The following is a 9,723-nucleotide window of genomic DNA, read 5'->3' as shown; positions in this document are numbered from 1 at the left end:
TCTGTATGCACACCTCCTCCGCTTAAGTCACACCTCATTACTGGATGTACCTGCGTAGAACCAAGAAAACTATCAATCTTTTTATTGAGAAGTTCTACCTGATTAGAGAGCATGGTGACTAAATCGATGTTATAAACGCCGACTGTTTTTGTTGACTTTGTCCTCATAACTTGCCACTGATAGTTGTTCAGTGACATCTCCTCTATGAATTCATAGGCATCTTTCGGTGTTTTATTACTGATGGTTCCGCCAGTAGCTGCGTCAATCATTTGTCTTGTCGAGGGATTCACATCATTGTAGAACGTTTGAACTTGCAGCCAAAGCGGTAACCCATGGTGAGGGCACCTTCTCAGTAAGTCCTTGTATCTCTCCCATGCATCGTAAAGTGTTTCTAAATCCATTTGCACAAAAGAAGAGCTATCATTACGTAATTTAGCCGTTTTAGCTGGCAGAAAATATTTTAGTAAAAATTTCTCGGTCATTTGCTCCCAAGTAGTGATAGACCCTCATGGTAACGAGTTCAACCACTGCTTGGCTTTGTTTCTCAGTGAAAAGGGAAATAACTAAAGACGAATGGCATCATCAGAAACACCATTGATTTTGAATGTATCACAAAATTCAAGAAAATTTGCCAAGTGCGTGTTGGGATCCTCATCTTGCAAACCATCAAACTGAACAAACTACTGTATCATCTGAATTGTGTTAGGTTTTAGTTTGAAATTATTCGCAGCAATAGCAGGTCTAACTATACTAGACTCAGTTCCTGTTAAAGAAGGCTTAGCATAGTCATACATAGTATATGGAGCAGGATTTTGATTAGCTGCAATTGTAGGAGGCAGCTGATCGCCTGGGTTTTCGGCCATCTCTTCGGTTGGGGTTTGAGTATCATCTTCTCACTCGTTCTTCGTGTATTGTAAACTACGTTTTATTTCTCTTTGATTTCTACGAACTGTGCGATTGATTTCTTCGTCAAAAAGTAATGGTCCTGATGGGTTTCTTCTACTCATAAACTATAAAAACCTGTCAAGAGAGAGAAAAAGTAAATTAATAAATAATAAAAAAATAAAATTTCAAGAAAAATAAATGGCTAAAGTAATAAAAATTTAGTGTTCCTAATATTTTAGTTCCCCGGCAACGGCGCCAAAAACTTGATCGTGTGATTCGTAACAAGTAATAAATATTTATAATGAAGATCAAACCTAGACTAACTATTATCATGAAGAAAAGGCAAGCGCACCTATCGAACAATAGTATAGTAATGGCAAGACCGGGATATCATACCCAAGGGAACCAAAAGTACCAGTAATAACTATCTTTTTATTATCTAGCCTAGGAATAAAAGGATTTGTTTATTAAACTAATTATCTAAACTAATTAACTAATTTAATTAAAGCGAAGAGAAAATTTGGAAAAAGACTTGAAGAGAAGCAATTGATAAAGACGACACCCAAGGAGGAATCTACCTAGATTTCACTTGTTATCTGACTCTGAACTAGATGATTTATTCACTTGACTTGATCCGTGAGACTCCCTAACCTATGTTATTATCCCTTTCGAGACTAATAACGTCTAACCCTCAGTTGAATTAATCAAAATTTCTTTCTTAATTAAAACCCCTAGGGAAGCAGTAAATCACTCTATGGGCTCCCATATTAGGTTTGACCCTAATCTGACAAAATCTCGTAACCTTATTTCTAGGCGTTCGATCAACTCCGCTTAATTATGCCAAATCTACTATTAGGTAGGGTCTATTCCTGCTCTGTATAAGCACATCAAATCATGAATTAAGACCCGGAATATTAACTCAAGCATTAAGAACACATAATTAAGAACAAATCAAGTATTTATCATACAGTTCAGATAATAATAACAAGATCCATCATAGGTTTTATCCCCCTTAGGTATCTAAAGGGTTTAGTTCATAATAAAATAAGAGTACATCTTAAAAGTATAAAAATAACAAAACATGAAGAAAACTCTAAAACCCCTGAAGGAATTCTGAGAGAGATATTCAGTCTTGGAGTAGCTCCGGCTTTTGGGATGGATCGTCTGGCTTCCTTCAAGCAATTCTTGGCATGTGGTTCTGTATTCCAGAAAAGTTGTAGAAGAGGCCTCCGTCTCTGGGTCATACTTAAGGTGTTTTTATAGGCTTTGGATTGGCTTTCTTCTTCCCTAAGTACCCTTTTCCGTGTAAAATACAACTCTTTGAAAAAGGGACACGCCCGTGTGACGTGATTGCCAGGTCGTGTTAGATCCGTTAAATTACCACGGCTATGTGGGCTCAATGGCCAGGCCGTGTGAATTGTGTAAACCTTGGTCGACACCCCCCAAGGCCACGGGCGTGTGAGATGCCTGTGTGGCAAGGCTTAGGCTGTCTGATCTTCTCGATTTGGTCAGTTCTGTCCCTTTTTAGCTCGTTTTTGGCTCTTTTTGACTCTTGGTGCTCTCCTGAGTACAAAACATGAAATAACCGGATTAAGAGCACCAAAATCCACAAATCTAGTAGTAAACATCCATAAATATGCTAAGTATTTGGAGTAAAACTATGTATAATTTGGCATTTATCAAAACACCTATTATATATTTTATTTTATCTTTATATTTTGAAATTACTTTTATTTCCTTTTAATACTACTTTATCTTGCAATGTTTTAATTTTTATTGCCTATTTCTTTACGAGTAATTATGCTTCTTTATATTTCCTAATATCACAGTTATAAAGAGCTCCAAAGTTCACCATCACTTAGGAACTTGATACTCCACTGGAGAAGGTTCTCCACGACTGCCATGTCGTACCCGACCACCACGATAACCTCTTTGAACCCAACCTTTACCACCACCGGAGTATCCTCCACTCTTATCATTGCCCTTGACCGATTATTCTCCATAACTCCAATTCAATGAGCTCATTCATCGTTTAGGAAGTTTCACCTCTCTCCCTATCTTATGATTATATATCTATATTTTTCAATATATCCATCTTTGTATATTGAGGGCAATGTACATCTTAAGTGTGGGGGGGTTCTCTTATATCATCATTAGAAATCCCTGAATTTTCTTTTATTCTCACGTGAATCACTCATATCACAATTAGAATGAATTCTAATTAATTTATGATTTTTATTGATATGTCTTGAATTAAAACATAGGCATTTATTCATTGATTGTTTAAACTTTGAGACATTAGGGAATCAAACATGATAAGTTGATTTTTGAAGAATTAAAAACTTTTAGGTTGCTTCCTTAAGTTTAGGTATTATCTTGAGCTGAAATTCACAAGTTTAAACATCAAAAATCCATAATTTGTGTGAGATCTTGAGCCTTTAGACCATATTTTATTCTTTCATGCTCACTTTTATTATGAGTGCGTCAGTATTGATTTGTTATTCTAGAACTTGCTTGATTATGCATCTCAAGACCACACCATTTGATTTGATATGTCGAGATGATAAAGGCACTTAGGTTTAACCCACTCACTCCACAAAAGCCTACGTTCATAATTAACACTTAGTAAACCCCTTTGAGCCTAACAAGCCATTAATTGATTTACCCTCAATATTAACGAATAACCCATTATTGTTGAAATCCCCTAATTTGATCCCTATTTTTGTCAAGATTTGATTTGAATCAATTTCTTAGCTATGTTTTATTCTTCAAAGTTCTATGTTATTTGACTTGTTCTTTAAAAAAATGAAATATATATACTTACATACATATTAGTAGTAATTCGTCATTTTTGAGCTTGAGTGTTAATTCCATATTCTGAGAAGAAGCTCACTTGTATTCAACTGATAATTAGTTATTTTTCTAGTTAGGTGATTTCTTCAAATCAATCTCGATTCTAACCTTTTCTTTCAGCTTGTAACCGCACCCCCTAACCAAAGCCACATTACAACCCTCTAAAGACCTTTTTGATTGATGTATCATCTCAATTTCTAGTGGTGGAGATTTGATTTTCATGCAAGCCTATGGTAATAACTTTTCATATTGACTAATGAGTGCTTTATTTGATGTCCTTAAACACCTCGAGTGATTTGAGTGAATCTTTAGTGGGGATGGTAAACTCTGTGATATTTTGATCGAAGGTGATTACTTAGATGAGGGGGCACACCTATGTTTTCATGATAAAATGCTCAACTTGGAATGTTTGAAACTTTGATGTACTTTTAGTTGAATTTTCAATGTATGGTTACTTATGGATTATTTTGAGATATTATTGATAGGGATTATAAATTGAAAAGAATTTATTTTGATAGTGAGTTGAAGATTTTGCTTGAGGACAAGCAAACGCTTAAGTGTGGGGGTATTTGATAAACCGTAATTTATACATATTTTTATCCCATGCTTAGCACATTTATGGATGAATTCTCCTTAGATTTGGTGAATTCGATGCTCCTAATTCTTTAATTTCATGTTTTATACTTAGGTGAGCATATGAGAGTAAAAAGAGCGAGAAACGAGCCGAAAACGGAGAAAATGGACTCACATGGGAAATCAACATGGCCTGACTTCCTCACACGGGCATGGCACACAGCCGTGTCAATTTGGCAGGATCAAAGCATGATTTACATGGGTAGACTACATGCCCATGCCTATTCAACAGTCTTGACAACAGGCTAGAGTAATCACACACGGGTGTGTCCCTGCTGAGCCCAAGTATAGTCTTATTCGGAAAAGGCCACTTTTGAGGGCTCTTAGGCATTCTAAAGCCTATTTAAACACCTGAGGAGGCACTTAGAAGGGACATACGGAGTAGAAGGTAAGGAATTACTCAAGGGAAGCCGATTGATCCATCTTAGAAGTCGGATTCATCATCAAGACTGAAGATCTCCCTTCAATTTCCATTCAGGGGTTTTTGGGTTTTCTTTATGTTTTGTATTCATTATTCTTCTGAGATGTTTTCTTTTATAATTATGAACTAAACTCCCTAAATACCTAAGGGGAATAAAACCTTAGAATGAATCCTGTTATTATCATCTGAATTTTATGATAAATATTTGACTTGTTCTTAATTTTGTGTTCTTAATTCTTTTTTTAATATTTAAGGATATTGATTCAAGTTAATGCTCTTATTTAGAGGAGGAATAGACCCTGTCTAAGAGTAAATTTGTCATAATTAAGCGGAGTCGATTACACGCCTAGAGATAGGGCGATAAGATTTTGCCAGATTAGGGTGAAACCTAATAAGGGGATCCATAGATCGAGTTAATGAAACATTAGCGCGTTAATTAGAAACAGATTTCAATTAATCAATCTAGGGTTAGACGTTATTAGTCTCGAGAGAGATAATAATATAACTCAGGGATTTCTACGGATCGAGTCAAATGAATAAATCGTCTAATTCAGAGTCAAATAACAAGTGAAGTCTAGGTGGATTTTTCCTTGGGTGTTGTCTTAATCAATCGAGTTTTCCCAAAAGCTTTTTCCAAATTTTCTCTCTGTGCACCCTTAGTTTAGTTAATTAGTCTAGATAAACAAATCCCTTAATTTTTATGTTAGATAATAAAAAGAAAGTAATTACTAGTACTCTTGGTTTCTTTGGGTTCGACAATCTGGTCTTGCTAAAGCTATACTACTGCTCGATAGGTACACTTGCCTTCATCGTGATAATAGTTAGTTTCAAGAACAATTAATTATAAATACTTAAAACCTGTCACGAATATCATGTATCACTGCCCAAAGCAACTATTCAACCACTGAAAAAGAGTTTCTAGCTATAGTCTTTGCCTTAGAAAAATTTCGTTCATATTTATTAGGAACTAAGATTGTGGTTTTTTCTGATCATCCAGCTCTCAAATATCTAATCGGGAAGAAGGAAGTAAAACCGAGACTTATATGGTGGATACTACTTTTGCAAGAGTTTGATATCGAAATAATAGATAAGAAAGGACGTGAAAATTTGGTGGCTGACCATCTGAGTCGAATTCCTCCATCAAAGGACATAACACCACTTAAAGATGATTTTCAGGATGAAAACTTACTTGCTGCCCAGACGATTTTTCCTTGGTATGCAGACATGGTGAATTTTCTTGCTATAGGTATGGTTTTTCCTAACCTATCGCGATCTGAAAAAGACAAGATCAAACGTGAGTCTCGATACTAGATTTGGGACAACCCCTATCTTTGGAAGTACTGTTCTGACCAGGTAATTCATCGATGCGTTCCTGAAATTGAGGTAAAATCAATTCTATCCTTTTGTCATTATTACGTATGTGGTGGGCATTTTGGCCCCAAACGAACTGGTCATAAAGTACTTGAATGTGGACTATATTGGCCAAATATTTTCCGTGACGTATATCTGTTTTGTAAAACTTGTGAAAAATGGAAAAGGGTAGGAAACTTGAGCTGAAAAAATGAAATGCCTCTAAGCCCTATGCATGTCTGTGAAATTTTCGATATATGGGGCATTGATTTTATGGGCCCTTTTGTCTCATCATTCGGTAATGTTTATATTTTACTCGCTGTTGACTATGTGTCAAAGTGGGTGGAAGCAAAAACTACTCGTCGTGCTGACGCCAAAATAGTAGTCGATTTCCTAAAAAGTTATTTTTTTCCAGGTTTGGCACACCGCGAGCTTTGATCAGCGATCGAGGGATGTATTTTTGCAATAAAGTAATTGATACGCTTTTGAAAAAATACAGAGTGGTGCAACGAGTCGCTACAGCTTATCACCCACAATCGAACGGTCAGGCAGAAGTGGCGAATCAAGAAATCAAGTTGATTTTGGACAAGACTGTTAAGCCAGATAGAAAGGACTGGAGGTTGCGACTTAACGATGCATTATGGGCATACCGAACAACTTATAAAGGACCCATAGGTATGTCTCTTTATCGAATAATTTTTGATAAACCGTGCCATCTCCCTGTTAAGCTAGAACATAAGGCGTTTTTGGCGGTCAAGCAATACAACATGGAGCTGGAAGCTACAGGTAAGCATTGTAAATTACATATCCAGGAACTTGAGGAAATTCGACGAGAAGCGTATGAGAGTGCCCAAATTTACAAAGATAAAGTCAAAGCATACCATGACCAAAATATAAACCGCAAACAATTTATGGTAAGATAGAAAGTATTACTTTATGACCCTACGTTGAGAATTTTTGCTGGTAAGCTTCGGACTAAGTGGTTAGGGCCTTTTATTGTTACTCACGTATTTTCACATGGTGCAGTCGAGGTTAAAAGCGAAGAATTAGGAAAATTTTTCAGAGTCAATGGACAGTGATTAAAGTCTTTTTACGAAAACTTTCAAGTTTACTTGGTTGAGGAATAGTCCTTGAAGAGCCGGCTGAATAAATTTCCAGGTCGTCGAGCTAACGACGTTAAAAAAAAAGCGCTTTTTAGGAGGCAACCCAAATCAATTTTCATTTATTCTCATTTATTTAATTTTTAGTTTAAGTAAAATTTAGGGTGTAAATAAATAAACTAATTCCTATTTAAATCAGTCAATTTGATGTTTTCAGGAACACTACGGAGGTTATAAATTTTCAAGAAGACGAATAATGATGGTGGCGTGGGCACGACATACTTCAAATAAAGAAAAGAAATCCGAACTTTCATAAAATCCCCAAAATCCAACACCCATCCACTAAATTCCTACCCAAACCCATTTACCCACATACCAAAATACCCAAAACTCAAGTCCAATAAACACCCACCTTATTCAACCCACTTACCCTAAACCCAAATACCAAATTACCCATTCCCATCCATCAGCCCAATACCCACCACCCAATCCACTTACCCAACACCAAACACATAACCTAATTAACCTATACCCAAATACCAACCCAACCACATAATATACCAACACCCAAAATAAGCCCAAGAGAGAAAAAGAAAAAAAAGGGTCGAACGACCTAGGTGACCCAAAGAAGAAAGAAAGAAAAAAAAAGAAAAAAAAAAAAAGAACCCCCAAAATTTCCCAACCCAAATTTGTTCCATCTTCTCCATCTATTTCGAATCCCTAACCTTCACAAAGCCACTACGCTGCCGCTGCTACCAACACCATTCATCAGACACCCGAATCGTCTCATCGCCCACCGTTACCGATCGCCGTAGCCCGTGTTGTCAATACTGTTGACCCCTAACTCCCAAGGCCCCATTTTCTTTTTCTTTTCCCTTTTACCCTCCTCCACCCAAAATAACCCACACCGTTGTGCCACTAACGAATGGAGACCTCTCCACCACACCCACCATCGTCACCGAAAGGAGCCTCCACCGTCGTGTGCCATTATGCACTCTCCCCCGTAACCCCTATTTTTTTTCTTCTTCTTCCTTTTCTTTGAAACAACCAAACCCCCACCCATCACCTTAACCGACACCAACACTACATCTCCACCATCACCATTCAAAAAATTTGGCCCAACCTACCCGTCGTCGCCATTTCCATACGCCGCAGTCGCCAACGTCGTACGCCGCTGACCCCCGTCGTCACCATAGCCAACAGAGCTGAATCTTTGTGTCATGTACACGGACACAATGGTTCAAACTCAGCCCGATTGAAATCGGCACCGATTCTCCGTGCCTCCTGTCGTCGATATAACCGACGATGAACCTTCTCCACCTCCTCTTAGACGAACAGCCCTACCAACGAGAGCACGTTGCCAATATTGCCGTGGGTTTCGGTGACCTTGACAATATTTAGTCTGATTCCTATCATACTGCTCTGCTAGATATTTCGAGTGACTTTAATGCTCAAGATACCTATCATGTTTTAACCCATTCTGATCAACTTTATAATTCGAAAACCACAAAAGACTTATTGATGCATGAACCTTCTTTAAGATATATTCACCGATTTTTGGCATTTAGTTTTTCGGGACAAAATGATTCACCCTCTGTCTTAACGAGAACTGAATAGTTTTTCTTGTAGTGTATGCATTCCGATTTTAAAGTTAATTTAGGATATTGGTTTGCACGAAATTTTCATGTTGTTTTACGATGTAACCGTCCACTAATAATTGGGTCATATATTTCGAATTTAGACTCTACACTTTTTCCCTCTGAAATCGATTTCTCGTCCTCAACATGTGCATATCGTATGGACAACCTAGATAAATATTGTTTGGATTCTATAGGTTTGCTTGCCGGCACCCCTATTGCGTGCTATTTTGTTCCTCCAGGTACAGGGACTGCTCGTGGGAATATGGTTTTTCGATAACGCCCACATTTCACTACTCGAGAACAAGAGGAACAACCTCCAAATGTGGAGGCCCTTTTAAGCCAAATTGAGGCTCGACTTGGAACAATGGAAACCCAAGTCTCCACAATCCTCGACATCAACGTCATTAACATATATGGGGAGTGTTCTTAACTTTTTCTTTTTATTTATTTGGGCTGCTGACTTTTATTTCATATAATATATGCTTGAGGACAAGCATAAATGAAGTAGGGGGGATGGATGGTAAATATGGATGATTTTTGCTGCATGTCTCTCTTTTGCATGTGTTCAATCTTACGTTAAATTCATTCGAAAGTTTATTTAACATTGAGTCTTTAATCTCATACTAAGCTAATTTGGACAATTGGGCAAATTTTGAATTAAAATGTTCAAGTATATAAATTAGTCGACATTTGTGTTTTAAAGTTGATATATGTAGCTAGATTTTTCGTGTAAATTGATTGTTTGGAAAACTATATTTGCTTGTGCATAAATAAATAAATGAAGCTTCAAGTTATGAGTGAAGTTTCGAAAACGTGACCATATTGAGTAACCGGGGTAAGG

The 9,723-nt window shown here is 37.1% G+C and overlaps 1 non-coding gene across 1 annotated transcript; it reads left to right on the top strand.

Moving 5' to 3' along the window:
• Window positions 1–327: 327 nt before the first annotated feature.
• LOC128282683 (small nucleolar RNA R71) lies at window positions 328–434 on the top strand. The gene has a single exon (XR_008273037.1). It is a non-coding gene; the product is annotated as a small nucleolar RNA R71 (small nucleolar RNA).
• Window positions 435–9,723: the final 9,289 nt, after the last annotated feature.

This window comes from Gossypium arboreum, chromosome 10 (genome assembly GCF_025698485.1).
Source record: "Gossypium arboreum isolate Shixiya-1 chromosome 10, ASM2569848v2, whole genome shotgun sequence".
NCBI lineage: Eukaryota > Viridiplantae > Streptophyta > Magnoliopsida > Malvales > Malvaceae > Gossypium > Gossypium arboreum.
Note: the sequence above shows the minus strand (reverse complement) of the source record. Positions and strands in the feature narration are given on the sequence as shown.